The sequence below is a fragment of the Bos grunniens genome, chromosome 22 (genome assembly GCF_055505025.1).
Source record: "Bos grunniens cultivar Pamir isolate PY7600 chromosome 22, Bosgru_T2T1.0, whole genome shotgun sequence".
NCBI lineage: Eukaryota > Metazoa > Chordata > Mammalia > Artiodactyla > Bovidae > Bos > Bos grunniens.
Window position 1 is genome coordinate 17,490,876 of NC_141186.1, and position 15,709 is coordinate 17,506,584.

Genomic DNA, 15,709 nt, shown 5'->3' on the forward strand with positions numbered 1-15,709 from the left:
GAGCATGCGTATAAAGGTCTGTACGCTGTGGTGCCGAATCTGTGGTGGCCCGCCCCTGCGGTTGGGGGCTGAGTCCTCAGCAAACTGAACCGGGAAGGCCGCAGGCCTCGTCGCCTGTCGTCATTGTAACTAATTTTAGAGAGCGCTTAGCGGCACTGGCACTGAGTGAGCGCTTCACACGCGTCATTTGTTCAATAGCTCTCAAGTGGCAGGTGCCATGCTTTTTAAAGCCGGGGGAACTGAGTCTGACAACGGTTGACTGTCTTGTCTAAAAGGCAGCTTTTTAGAGGCAGAACTGGGATTTGAACCTGGCTGCTGTGAGGCCAGAAATCTTGCCTTTAGTGTATGAGCCAGTGTTGCTGAAACTAGGCCTTGAGTTGTACTTTGCCTTCATTATTTTTGCCCAATTGTACTGTTGTTTACTTAACATTTTTCTCTAAATGTATTATTTTTAAACTTATTTTTTAAGTAGCTTTCTTTCTTTTTAAGTTTTTTGGCTGCACCGCAGGACTTGTGGGATCTTAGCTTCCTCACCAGGGATTGAACCCTGGTCCCTTGCATTAGCAGTGAGTAATCGTAACTGTTGGGCCACCAGGGAAGTTCCTAAATGTATAGTTTTAACAAGATACTTTAGAAAGAAAAATTTTTACAATTCAGCAACACAAAAATAGTTCAGTTTACATATGGGCAAAAAATTGAGTATTTCCGGAGAAGACACACATACAGTCTGTAATCACATGGAAGGATGATCAAGGTCTCTAGTCATTAGGGAAATGCAAATTAAAGCCACAGTGAAATACCTATTTGAGTGGCTAAAGTTTTAAAAAGAGTACAGTTCCACGTTTCAGTAAGGGTGTGAAGTAATGGAACAGTTGGGTGTTGCTGGTGGGAATGCAAAATGGTACAGCCACTTCAGAAAACAGTTTGTCCTTTCCTCAAAAAGTTAAGCAGAATTACCATATGGTCCGGCATTTCTACAGGTATGTAATTACAAGAAAACTGAAAACATGTTAAAACAAAAACTTGTACCTAAATGTGCCAGCAGCTTTATTTATAATAACCCCAAAGAGAAAACAACTTGAATACCCCTCAGCTGATAAATAAGTAAATGTGGTATATCCACACAATACAGTATTATTCAGTCATGAAAAAAGGAATGAAATCCTGGAACGTGCTACAGTATGGATGAACGTTGAAAACACGCAAAATGAAAAACAGGAACAAGCCCCTCCTCAAAAAAACCTGTCCCGAAAGACCACATGTTCCATTTGTATGATGTGTCTAGAATAGGCAAATATACAGAACAGAAAGATTAGTGGTTGTTTAGGGCTAGGGGAGAAGGAAATGGTAACCCACTCCAGTATTCTTGCCTGGAGAATCCCAGGGACAGAGGAGCCTGGTGGGCTGCCGTCTGTGGGGTTGCACAGAGTCGGACACCACTGATGTGACTTAGCAGCAGCAGGGCTAGGGGAAATGAGGAGGTTAGGAAGTGATAGCTAAAGGGTATGGGGTTTCTTTGGGGATGTTGAGAATGTTCTAGAATTAGATAGTGATGGTTGCAGAACACTGACGATGCTAAGAGACACTGCATTGTGCAGTTTAAATTGGTGAATTTTATCTTAAAGGAAACTTTCTCTCATGGGAAACGCATCATGTGCAAAAATGATACTTAAGAGTTCTTAGAAGATTTAAATGAGATTAACATGTTACCAGACATAATTAAAATAGATGGTGCCCTTAAATACAGTGGAAACAAAGCAAGGTTATTAAGTTCTGGCCAAATAGTGTTCCCTACAAACAATTGTAAAGGTTAAGGCCCATTCTCTTTTTAGAAGGGTAAGTTATCAAGTGTTAGAGACAAAATTGCACAAAGTGGGATCTTTTTGACTTAACGAGAGGGATTAAAATATTGAAAAGATTCTTTCCTCTTGATTCAGTGTTACTTAAATCATACCTTTTTTAAAATCATCTCTCATGAAAAAGTCACATACATGGGGAAAGTTACCCTAAGACAGTATTTACTCACAGTGTTTTGTTAGGTCTGTGGTTTAAACAACAGACTTTTTTGAACATTACATGTCATGCACTCTCAAGAACTAAGGATACAGCAATGAATTTTTTTTTTGAGCTTCTATTCTATGAAAAAGACAATACAGAAAAATACATATCACATTCCTATGATGATAAGTATTATGGAGAAAAATTAAGCAAGATGGGAGATGAAGAGTGCTGGATGGATGGAGGGGAAAACCTATTTAATATCAGGTGGTCAGGAAAACCTGAGAAGGTAACAAAGCAGAGCCTGAAGGAAAGCAAGCCATTTGGGTATCTAGGTGAAGAGCATTCCAGGTTGAGGGCAGAAGCATGTTCAACAAGGTTTAGGAATATCCAGCCAAGAGGCCAGCCAGCATGGCCAGGGAGGAGAGGATGAGGGAGAAGATGAGGTAGGGTGGGTACGCTGTATAGGCCAATGTTTTACACATTATCACGATGACGTAGATTTTAAGAGAATCACTCTGGCTACTACGTGGAGAAAGGTTCAGTTCAGTTCAGTTGCTCAGTCGTGTCCGACTCTTTGCAACCCCATGGACTGCAGCACACCAGGCTTCCCTGTCCATCACCAATTCCCAGCGCTCACTCAAACTCATGTCCATCCAACCATCTCATCCTCTATCATCCCCTTCTCCTCCCGCCTTCAGTCTTTCTCTGTTCAAATAAGTCAGCTCTTCGAATCAGGTGGCAGAAGTTTTGGAGTTTCAGCTTCAGCATCAGTCCTTCCAGTGAATATTCAGGACTGATTTCCTTTAGGATGGACTGTTTTGATCTCCATGCTGCCCAAGGGGCTCTCAAAAGTCTTCTCCAACACCATAGTTCAAAAGTATCAATTCCTCAGTGCTCAGCTTTCTTTATAGTCCAACTCTCACATTCATAACATGACTACTGAAAAAACCATAGCTTTGACTAGACGGACCTTTGTCAGCAAAGTAATGTCTCTGCTTTTTAATATGCTGTCTAGATTGCTCATAACTTTTCTTCCAAAGAGCACGTGTCTTTTAATTTCATGGCTGCAGTCACCATCTGCAGTGATTTTGGAGCTCCAAAAAATAAAGTCTCTCACTGTTTCCATTGTTTTCCCATCTATTTGCCATGGAGTGATGGGACCGGATGCCATGATCTTTGTTTTCTGAATGTTGAGTTTTAAGCCAGCCTTTTCACTCTCCTCTTTCACCTTCATCAAGAGGCTCTTTAGTTCTTCTTCCCTTTCTCCCATAAGTGTGGTATCATCTGCATATCTGAGGTTATTGATATTTTTCCCAGAAATCTTGATTCCAGCTTGTGCTGCATCCAGTCTGGTATTTCACATGATGTACTCTGCATATAAATTAAATAAGCAGGGTGACAATATATAGCCTTGACATACTCCTTTCCTGATTTGGAACCAGTCTGTTATTCCACGTCCACTTCTAACTGTTGCTTCTTGATCTGCCTACAGATTTCTCAGGAGGCAGGTCAGGTGGTCAGGTATTCCTGTCTCTTTCAGAATTTTCCACAGTTTATTGTGATCCACACAGTCAAAGGCTTTGGCATAGTCAATAAAGCAGAAGTAGATGTTTTTCTGGAACTCTCTTGCTTTTTTGATGATCCAACAGATGTTGTCAATTTGATCTCTGGTTCCTCTGCCTTTTCTAAATCCAGCTTGAACATCTGAAAGTTCATGGTTCATGTACTGTTGAAGCCTGACTTGGAGAATTTTGAACATTACTTTGCTAGTGTGTGAGATGAGTGCAATTGTGTGGTAGTTTGAGCACTCTTTGGCATTGCCTTTCTTTGGGATTGGAGTGAAAACTGACCTTTTCCAGTCCCGTGACCACTGCTGAATTTTCCAAATTTGCTGGCATATTGAGTGCAGCACTTTCACAGCATCATCTTTTAGGATTTTAAATAGCTTAGCTGGAATTCCATCACCTCCACGAGCTTTGTTCATACTGATGATGGCCCACTTGACTTTGCATTCCAGGATGTCCGGCTCTAGGTGAGTGATCACACCATCATGGTTATCTGGGTCATGAAGATCTTTTTTGTATAGTTCTTCTGTGTATTTTTTCCACCTCTTCTTAATATCTTCTGTTTCTTTTAGGTACATACCATTTCTGTCCTTTATTGTGACCATCTTTGCATGAAATGTTCCCTTGGTATCTCTAATTTTCTTAAGGAGATCTCTAGTCTTTCCCATTCTATTGCTTTCTTTACATTGATCAGTGAGGAAGGCTTTCTTATCTCTCCTTGGTATTCTTTGGAACACTGCATTCAAATGGATATATCTGTTCTTTTCTCCTTTGCCTTTCCCTTTTCTTCTTTTCAGCTTCCCTGGTGGCTCAGATGGTAAAGTGTCTGCCTACAATGCGGGAGACCTGGGTTCAGTCCCTGGGTTGGGAAGCTCTCCTGGAGAAGGAAATGGCAACCCACTCCAGTACTCTTGCCTGGAAAATCCCATGGACAGAGGAGCCTGGTAGACTGTCATCCATGGGGTCACAAAGAGTTGGACAGAACTGAGCGACTTCACTTTCACTTTCTCTTCTTTCCATAGCTATTTGTAAGACCTCCTCAGACATTTTGCCTTTTTGCATTTCGTTTTCTTGGGGATGGTCTTGATCACTGCCTCCTGTACAATTACACGAACCTCTATCCATAGTTCTTCAGGCACTCTATCAGATCTAATCCCTTGAATCTATTTGTCTCTTTCACTGTATAATCGTAAGGGATTTGATTTAGGTCATACCTGAATGGTCTAGTGGTTTTCCCTACTTTCTTCAATATAAGTCTGAATTTGGCAATAAGGAGTTCTTGATCTGAGCCACAGTCAGCTCCCGGTCTTGTTTTTGCTGATTGTATAGAGCTTCTTCATCTTTGGCTGCAAAGAATATAATCAATCTGATTTCTGTATATCTATATGGAGAATGGTAGAGGGCAGGAATGGAAGCAGTCCTTGGGCCATTTCAGTGGTTCAAGTGAGAGAGCATGATGACTCAAACTAGGATATTAGTGGTATTAAGTGTGAGTGTGGTGAGAATTCAATTCTGGTGTATTTTGAAGGATGACCTGTTATTGGTTATGAATTGACTATGGGTTTGAAAACAAGGTAAAAAGCAGGATGTTTAAGGGTGAGGCTGAGCAGATTTTGCTGATCTGAAGTGGCCCTATTCTGCCAGGGGATGAATGCTCAAGAGTTCAGGCTAAAATGCTGCAGAGGAGGTAAAAATGGACACATTTGCTCTTTGGAGTTCTTACTCTCATTTATTGCAAAGAGTAATAGTATTTTAGTTTATATCAGAAAAACACTGATGAACTGCTGTGGAAACAAATGAACTGCTGTGAAAATATTGACTAAGTGTGTCCTTGCTTGAAAAGGCCAGGTGGTGGTATTGTTGTTCTTTTAATATTTATGTATTTATTTGACTGCTCCAGGTCTTAGTTGTAGCATGTGGGATCTAGTTCTCTGACCAGGGATTGAACCCTGGCCCCCTGCATTGGGAGCACAGAGTCTTAGCCGCTGGACCATCAGGGAAGCCCTGAAAATGCCAGTTTTGAATAAATAACATTTACTTGTGGAAATTGAAACTTCTAATTTCTTTCCATTTGATAGTTGTCTTATAGGAAACTTGGAGAAGGCGATGGCACCCCACTCCAGTACTCTTGCCTGGAAAATCCCATCAGAGAGCCTGGTAGGCTGCAGTTCATGGGGTCGCTAAGAGTCGGACACGACTGAGCGACTTCACTTTCACTTTCACTTTATAGGAAACTAAAGTGAGTCCTAAGTAAATAAGCAAATGATTAAATTTAATGATTCCTATCAGATAGCAGATTACAAACTGAGTGGTAGTTGCTCCCATGAACATAGACATCTATTTTACCCTAATAGCTGCCTATCCTTGCCAATTCTTAAGGGTAAAACAGTGTCCAGGTTAGAGTTAGAAATAGTGCAACCAATCCCCAGCCGGGTCCCTCGCTGTGCTCGTGTATAGAAGCAAGGGCTGTTAAGCACGTCAGCCTTTTGTTCACAAAGTGATTTCCTACATGTTCCCGAATAACATGCTTATAGTCCCTTGGACTGCAAGGAGATCCAACCAGTCCATTCTGAAGGAGATCAGCCCTGGGATTTCTTTGGAAGGAATAATGCTAAAGCTGAAACTCCAGTACTTTGGCCACCTCATGCGAAGAGTTGACTCATTGGAAAAGACTCTGATGCTGGGAGAGATTGGGGGCAGGAGGAGAAGGGGACGACAGAGGACGAGATGGCTGGATGGCATCACCGACTTGATGGACGTGAGTCTGGGTGAACTCTGGGAGTTGGTGATGGACAGGAAGGCCTGGCGTGCTGCGATTCATGGGGTCGCAAAGAGTTGGACACGACTGAGTGACTGAACTGAAATGAACTGAGTGCTATATCTTACTTTTTCAATTTTAGACATTATCTGTGAAGTCTGTTACGGTACTTGAGGTTTAGCCTATTAATGTCCCACCACATTATTCTCCTCTCCCTAGTCCTCCCATTAAAGTTACAATCCAGTATAGTTTGTTTCTCTGTGTTATTTAATGGGTCATGGAAATGATAAATGATACATAAGACATCTTTTTGTTTTATCGGCTGTAGACAGTATCTCTTGATTCCCCATACTGTAAGGCAAGGGTTTAATCAGCATTCCTGGCCTTTGCTCTACTCATTTTGTACATTTCTCTACCTTTCTTCTATATAGTTCCCAACCTATTTTGTTAAGATTCCACTTGGCAGGTTGGATTCCTGTGGGGATGTGATTGAAAGAAAGGATGCCCCTACTTCTGCTTCTCACTCAAGAAGCTACTGAAATTCCATCTTCCCCAAGAAAATCTTTTGGGACCTCACTGGAAAGCGAATGATGTGTCTACAATCCTATATATTAATGAAAAAATATGATACACTCAGAGTCCATGAACTCTTAACCCAACAGACCTTTGGTCTGTCAGGTGATAATAACTAGAGAGGAAAACAATCAGCTTTGGCTGTGTCCTAAATAAGATGAGATTTATTTACTTTTCCCATGCCCTCTCAAGCCAAAGGCTATAAAACCGCTTTAGTAACATAACTCCTGTGAGAACTCTCCAATAGAATTAGTGATAATCACAGTGAATTTTCAAAAGAATGTACTTGAAATTTATTGTTCACCTTGAACTTCATATGGGTAAGTTACGTTTATTTAAAAGCAACTCATTCATTTTGAAAGGAACCGTATTTTGGCTGTAATTGAGATTGCAAGCAGAAAGAAGGAAATGAGTTGAGGAGTGGAACACTCCTGCCACCTAGTGGTAATTCTGAAACATGGCAGTTCTTTCAAAGCACGGGCAACTGAAAAGGAACTGAGTTGGTAAAGGAAACATCTTGCGAATAGTCTGAACTGGGGAAACTTCCATTCCCTCCTCCTTTGTTAGAAAGGGATGTTTATGAGTCTTTTTTAAATAGTCACCCATGAAACAAGGTATTAACAGAATTAGTCCTTGGAATTAGTCTTCCTTTGTGTGATCAGAAGAATTAGCAGGGCACTGACAAACGGAAAATGTTGTTAGGTAAACATGGACTGCCACCAGATCTCTAGTATGAAGTAGCAGCTCCAGAAAGAAGCTGGAAGTGCAGCAAGTGAGCAGAGAGGGACTGCAGTGAGGCAGGACCCTCCACAGTGGTCACTGCAGCAGCAACATGGGTCCAGGGGCAAAGCAGAATTAGAAGCAAGGCCGGTGGGGACAGTGATGGTGAAGTCACATAGACTCAGGATCACCAACAGCCCTGGAGACCATGGTCTTGGGACTGTGGAACTGCCTGATTCAGGATAAACTCAGAAAATCACAAAAATAGTTTTGATGAAGCACATACTCTATCCAGGCAGTGCTTTACATGCATTATCTCATCATAGTACTGTGGAGTAGATATTGTTACCAGCCGTGGTCAACTCTTCTACCAGCCCCTCATATTTCTACTTCTACTCTACTTCTTTCCTCTACTCATTTTGTACATTTCTCTACCTTTCTTCTTTATAGTTCCCAACCTATTTTGTTAGGATTCCACTTGGCAAATTGGATTTCTGTGGGGATGTGATTGAAAGAAAGGATGCCCCTACTCCTGCTTCTCATTCAAGAAGCTACTGAAATTTGATCTTTCCCAAGAAAACCTTTTGGAACCCCACTGGAAAGTGAATGGTGTGTCTACAATCCTATATATTAATGAAAAAATATGATAGACTAGGAGTCAATGAACTCATTCAGCTGGGACACTGGCTCCCTGGTGCCTCTTTCTCCATGTGGTCTCTTACCAATTTCCCTAAAAAGTGACATGAGTGGTCCAAGAAAACAAAAGTGGAAGCTTCCAGGCCTCGTGAGACCTAATTAACTAGCCCAAAGTCACAGAACTAGTGAGACTTAGAGCCAAGACAGTTCGATCTGAGTTTACACTCTTCATTACCATGCTCTCCTGCTTCCCTAGGGTCGCGAAGAGTCGGACAGGACTGAGTGACTTCACTTTCACTTTTCACTTTTCACTTTCATGCATTGGAGAAGGAAATGGCAACCCACTCCAGTGTTCTTGCCTGGAGAATCCCAGGGACGGCAGAGCCTGGTGAGCTAACATCTATGGGGTCACACAGAGTCGGACATGACTGAAGCGACTTAGCAGCAGCAGCCTGCTTCCCTAAGGGAGAGAAAACAGCGGGTTCAACTCCTCTAATGCTACTGACTGTTGTATTGAGGGATAGTTGTGCATTCGAGCTCTAAAGGTGGTTAAGATCTGGTTTTAGATCTACCACCTACTTGTAGGAAGATACTTAACCTTTCAGGAACTAATTTTCCTTCATTGTAAACTAGGGGAGAGATAAAATGGTGACTATTTCACAAGTTGCTGTTGAAGATTCATTGAGATAATATACAATTTTTGACATGTGGCAAATCAGATGGCTTGCCTGCAAAATGGATGCCAGCAGTTCTAATCGTTGTAAGGATCACTACTCCTCCCAACAAGAGATGGAATCTATTTCCCTTCCCCTAGTATCTTGTTGGGTTTCTGACTTGCTTTGACCAGTAGAATGTGGCAGATGTGTCTTTGAATGTGGCCAGTTTCAAGCCTAGATCTTACGAGGCCTGGCAGCTTCCACTTTTGCTTTCTTGGACCACTCATGTCACTCTTTACGGAAACTGGTAAGAGACCACATGGAGCAAGAGGCACCAGGGAGCCAGTGTCCCAGCTGAATGCAGTCACGCAAGTGAGCTGTTGGGACCTTAACTAACCTGCCAACCTATAGAATCAGGAGAAAAAAATAATTCACTGTGAAACTACTAAGTTTGAAGAAGTTTGTTATGCAGCAAATGGAAAGTCCCCAATAAATGACATCTATAATACTAAATGAAATCAATTAGTATTATAATTGACGCTGGTGAGGGATTCAACCAAATGTCTGGTTTATCTTTTCTTAGGTCACTGTTTTTTTGTTTTTTCCTCCTTTCACTGGAACAGGCTGAGAGAAACATGAGTTTTATGTGCAGGTGAATGTTGGTTATTACAGGTATATCTTGTATATTTATCAAAATAGAATATTGCTGGATATCTACTCAGAAAGACTTTGTTAGTGTTTCATATTGCTATATATATTTGAAATAATATAGAAGCATATATCTTCAAATATTTACAATTCAGACTTTTCATTAATTGATTATGGTTCAGTTCAGTTCAGTCGCTCAGTCGTGTCCGACTCTGCGACCCCATGAACCGCAGCACGTCAGGCCTCCCTATCCATCATCAACTCCCATAATCCACCCAAACCCATGTCCATTGAGTTGGTGATGCCATCTGACGATCTCATCCTCAATCTTTCGCAGCATCAGGGTCTTTTCAAATGAGTCAGCTCTTCGCATCAGGTGGCCAATGTATTGGAGTTTCAGCTTCAACATCAGTCCTTCTAATGAACACCAGGATTGATCTCCTTTAGGATGGACTGGTTGGATCTCCTTGCAGTCCAAGGGACTCTCAACAGTCTTCTCCAACACCACAGTTTAAAAGCATCAATTCTTCAGTGCTCAGCTTTCTATATAGTCCAACTCTCACATCCATACATGACTACTGGAAAAACCATAGCCTTGACTAGACAGACCTTTGTTGACAAAGTAATGTCTCTGCTTTTTAATATTCTATCTAGGTTGGTCATAACTTTCCTTCCAAGGAGTAAGCGTCTTTTCATTTCATGGCTGCAATCACCATCCACAGTGATTTTGGAGCACAAGGAAATAAAGTCTGACACTGTTTCCCTATCTGTTTCCCATGAAGTGATGGGACCGGATGCCATGATCTTAGTTTTCTGGATGTTGAGCTTTAAGCCAACTTTTTCACTCTCCTCTTTCACTTTCATCAAGAGGCTTTTGAGTTCCTCTTCACTTTCTGCCATAAGGGCGGTGTCGTCTGCATATTTGAGGTTATTGGTATTTCTCCCAGCAATCTTGATTCCAGCTTGTGCTTCCTCCAGCCCAGCATTTCTCATGATGTACTCTGCATATAAGTTAAATAAGCAGGGTGACAATATACAGCCTTGATGTACTGCTTTTCCTATTTGGAACCAGTCTGTTGTTCCATGTCCACTTCTAACTGTTGCTTCCTGACCTGCATACAGGTTTCTCAAGAGGCAAGTCAGGTGGTCTGGTATTCCCATCTCTTTCATAATTTTCCACAGTTTGTTGTGATCCACACAGTCAAAGGCTTTGGCATAGTCAATAAAGCAGAAATAAATGTTTTTCTGGAATTCTCTTGCTTTTTTGATGATCCAGCGGATGTTGGCAATTTGATCTCTGGTTCCTCTGCCTTTTCTAAAACCAACTTGAACATCAAAGTTCATGGTTCACGTATTGCTGAAGCCATACTGATTATGGTGGGACCTTCCAAAACCTTAATACTGGAGGAGTTGAGGCATGAACAGAGACCTGTCCTCTTAATCTAGCATTGAAAGCCTTGAGAATGACACTGAACTCTGACCTTTATCTCCTTTATATCTCTTTACCTAAATTCTTTTTTTCTGTCCCTTTGTGTCTTTCTGTCTAAACTCTCTTTTTCTGTCCCTTCTTACATGCCTTTCTTTTTTCTTTATTTAATGATTAAGTAAGATCTTCCCTACTGAAATGTAGATTCCAAGAAGGAGATTTTTACCTATTTTGTTCTCTACAGAACATTCTTTACTTAGAGCAATGCCTCTCACACAGAAGTGTGCCACAAATGTGTGTTGAATGAATTAAATAAGGCATGTAAAAGCACTTAGAATAGTGTCCAGCATGGGGTAGATGATGCTGAATAAATACAACCTGTGACAATTCAGTGTAACACACGAAATCATTCACATTTATCTTTTAAATGTTCTGTTATTTTTGTTCTTTCCTCACTTTTCTTTCCACTTTTTCCCTTCTTTTTTTTTCTTCTGTCATTGCATTTATCCTCCTGCCCTTACCTGTAGCTGTTCAGTGACTCTCACTGGTGGTGTTTCACCCTACCTTAGAGGATGGGCAGAGAAAAGTTTTGGAACTTTGTCTTGGATGATAAGTAACTATTCGTGATTCATAACTGACTTAGGACTGTACATAAAATTCTGCTGTTGAGGTGAGTTAAATTCTTGTATTACTGGATATTTTAACTATAGGCCTAGATAATGGAAAACAACCTGCTTATTAAGTTATAGTCTAACAAATGCCTTGACTGTACATGTTTCTGGGTGTGTGGGTGTTTCTAGTGCCTTTTGGTGAGTAGCTGCTACTCTTGGCAGTAGAGATGTGAGCAGAATCAAGCAGAATTGATTTAGCTAATTTTCTCTTCCCCTCTTTCTCCATAAGGGAGTGGAAATGTACTGCCACACGTTGTGGAGCAGTTCTTTCTCAGGCTGGTAACATTACAGAATTCCTGTTGAAATGCAAGCTGTACTGGTGGATACCAGATTCTCAAATCCTCTCATGAGCTGTTTGTCAAGGTAAATCCTATGTATTTTAAAATCATAGGGAACTTTGAACCGATCGTCAGAACCAGTTATACAAATGTCTCTGTCTCCTCCGGTAATCACTGGTGTAGGAAGATCTCTCTCCTCTTTCCTGCTAGTCTTTCAAATTCAAAGCAGAAGTTTCATGACTCTGTAGGCCAACGGCTGGATAGCTTGAGCTGAGTACAAAACAGTATTGGTGCAGTTCTCAACACAGCCTCATTTTTGTTTCCTCTAGGCTAATAGGTGATTCAGACCTCTTAGTCCTGCTAATGCTTAATAGAGTCCTGTATATATAGATATTAATATATACATATACATATATATGGGCTTCCCTTGTGGCTCAGCAGTAAAGAATCTGCCTGCCAATAATGAAGACACGGGTTTGATCCCTGGATTGGGAAGATTCCCTGGAGAAGGAAACGGTAACCCACTCCAGTATTCTTGCCTGGGAAATCCCATGGACAGAGGAACCTGGCTGGGAACAGTCCATGGGGTCACAGAGCTGAAGATGACTTAGCGACTAAATGACAACAATATATATATGTATATGTATATATATTCATATAATATATATTCCTGCATATATTCTGTTACATAAGACCACTGTTTTAAAAATCGAGAGTTGAGAGGAGAAAGGGTGAATCTGTGAAACTCCTATCATTTTTTTCTCAAAATTGCTTTTAGCCACTCTATTTTCTTTTCTACCTCAAACATCTGTTCATCTTATAGGCAGTAATTTACCAGGCCTCTTTACTAGGTTGAACGTGAACGTGAAGTTGCTCAGTCGTGTCCGACTCTTTGCGACCCCATGGACTGTAGCCTACCAGGCTCCTCTGTCCATGGGATTTTCCAGGCAATAGTACTGGAGTGGATTGCCATTTCCTTCTCCAAGGGATCTTCCCAACCCAGGGATCGAACCCGGGTCTCCCACATCGTAGACAGACGCTTTACCATCTGAGCCACCAGGGAAGTCCCTTTACTAGGTTAATCAACCCAATAAATTAACCTAGACTCATGGTAGTGAGATTTTGAGGCATTCAGACCAATGATTTGCCAACATGTTAATTGGCACAAAAGACCCATAATACACCTAACTCTTCCATTGCACTTCTTGTGGGAAGAGAGTTTGATAATAGCAAAGAATTAAGGAGGAACTAGATAGCTACACCAAATGGCAACATCATAATGTTTATGGGTGAACTACATGGTGAAACCAGATAAGCAGCTACATTTGGCCCATGAAATAACACATACAGGAAGGGCTGTATTTGAAACTTAAGACACTGTGAAGTCTCCTTGCTGCTGCTGCTGCTGCTAAGTCGCTTCAGTCGTGTCCGACTCTGTGCGACCCCATAGACGGCAGCCCACCAGGCTCCCCCGTCCCTGGGATTTTCCAGGCTTAGCCTCCCTCAAAATCATTCTTCTTGAAAACTTTGGAAATTTCAGTGATCTATATTGTCATATGCATGGCAGGAAATTTGTGTCATTGCCAAACTTTCTGTGGGAGCCAAAGTTTTTGATAATGGGCAGCACTGCACTTCATTTTTTTTTTTTTTTGGAGAATATAAAATTTTAATCACTCTTAATAATTAAGAAAGGAAGCTATTAAGTACTTAGTCATACATGGAAATGAAAGTCCCTGGCCTTACGTGGCATTTGCTGTAAGAGAGGAAGAAAAAACTTTCATATTTTGACCTCTTTATGTTTCATCAGAAAGACTCTAGTGGGCTACAGCTAAGAAACTTGCTGGCCCAAATGACCATAACAGCTTTATTTCTGAGCCTTCTCTGGTCTATATTTTTGAACTTGTAACTTTCTTTTAAGTCTTTTTGTAACGATCTGATTTCTGCATTAAAATAACTCTATGGTGGAAATATAATAAATGAATATAACCTTTCCAGGGAGTATTTGGCTGAAATTCAAAGTCTTAAAAATATGCATCCCCACTGATCTGACAGTTCTACTCCAAAAGAGATACCTATGATATGACCAAAGATATGTGTACAAAGATGTTTATTATAGCATCTTTTAAAAATATTTTTGTATTAGATAATTTATACTAGAAACTTGTTCACAACTCTAATTTTATTTATTTTCATAACACTAATTTTAAAAAGTAGGACACTATAAATTATGTATGGTATAATCATTTTTATCTAAAGATTTATATTTATAGAAAATGGACAGAGGTATATATAATGCGATGGTAACAGTGATTATCTTTTTTGTGTTATTACAAACTCTTTTCAAATGTACACAATAAACATGTATTAATTCTGTAATAAGAAAAAACCATTTAAACATATTTAAAATTAAAAAACATCCCTTTGGCAGCAGTGGTTTTAAGAATATGAATGAGAGAGATTGCATGAGAGCTTGTTGCAGTGAATCAGGCAACAGACAATGTAAAGAATACGGCAGTGCAGATAGAGAAGGAAAAGCTTACTGGAGACATATTCAGTAATCCTCTGAGAACTATAAATACACCACACCTCCCAGTCAGTAATATTGTTGATCTTTTAAAAGAGCCAACATGATTCATCTGTATCCTTATGTGCTGTGTGCTAGTCACTTTAGTCATGTCCGACTCTTTGCAATCCCCTGGACCGAAGCCCACCAGGTTCCTCTGTTCATGGGATTTTCCCAGCAGGAATACTGGAATGGGTTGCATTTCGTTCTCCAAGGGATCTTCCCTGTATCCTTATAGTGCCTTCTAATATGCGTTTAAAGAAACTCAGAGCCATCTCTGATGATAGGGTTTTGGTTTTCTGACTTATTCAGCTGAATTGATGGAGAACCAGTTGACTAATAAAGAGAATTAAGAGGAGGACTGGATTGTGGAAGGAGAAAATCAATCGAGTTTTGGACATGTGGAGTTTGAGGGATTTTGGGTTCATGTACTAAGCTGTGATACACAAGTCTGAAGCTCATTTCTGGTTAGGAGATACAGAATTAGGGATCATCAGTAAATGAATGCTTGTTGAAACCAGATGGCTGTTACGGTTACCTGGAGAGTGAACAGTGAGAAAAGGGCTGAGCAGGGAACCTTGTGGAACCGTAACAGTTCAGGGCAGGAGGAGGAAGAGGAGATCCCTGAGAAGACTGAGGAGTGGTGAACTAGGCCAGCCTCTGATAAGTGGTTCAAAGCCTGTTACAGGCTCAAAGCCTGGCAAGAATGACCAGCTGGACAGGTTCAAGGTTGCTTTCGTTTTAGCTTACTCCCTAATGTGCACGCAAACACTGAATGAATAGATGCTGGGGTTTCTTCTGCTCCTCGTGGAGTTGTATGACCAGAGTTCAGGGCTCAGTGCTGTCTCTCTGAAGTCTGATCTGCCCCTCACTGCTCTTCAGGCTGGGGAGGGGGCCAACAGCCCTCAAGGATCCAGGTATTACTACTTAAGGCAATTGTTCGCTGTTCACAGGCACGTCCTCGTGTGTTCTGCCTTCTTACTGCCTCTTAGCTCCTTCTTACTGCCATGCAGGCTTGGCTGTGGCATTCCAAAAGTGGCTAGAGGGGTTCGGAAGGAAAAGGCAGTTAAGGGAGGGGGGAATTTCAAGGAAGGAATTGTTAACAATATCAGATGTCAGCGAGGTGAAGTAATATACTATATTTGGCAATTTAGGGCTATTTGTGACCATATACATAGGGTACTGCCAAGTTCAGATTCCCATGAAAATAATTT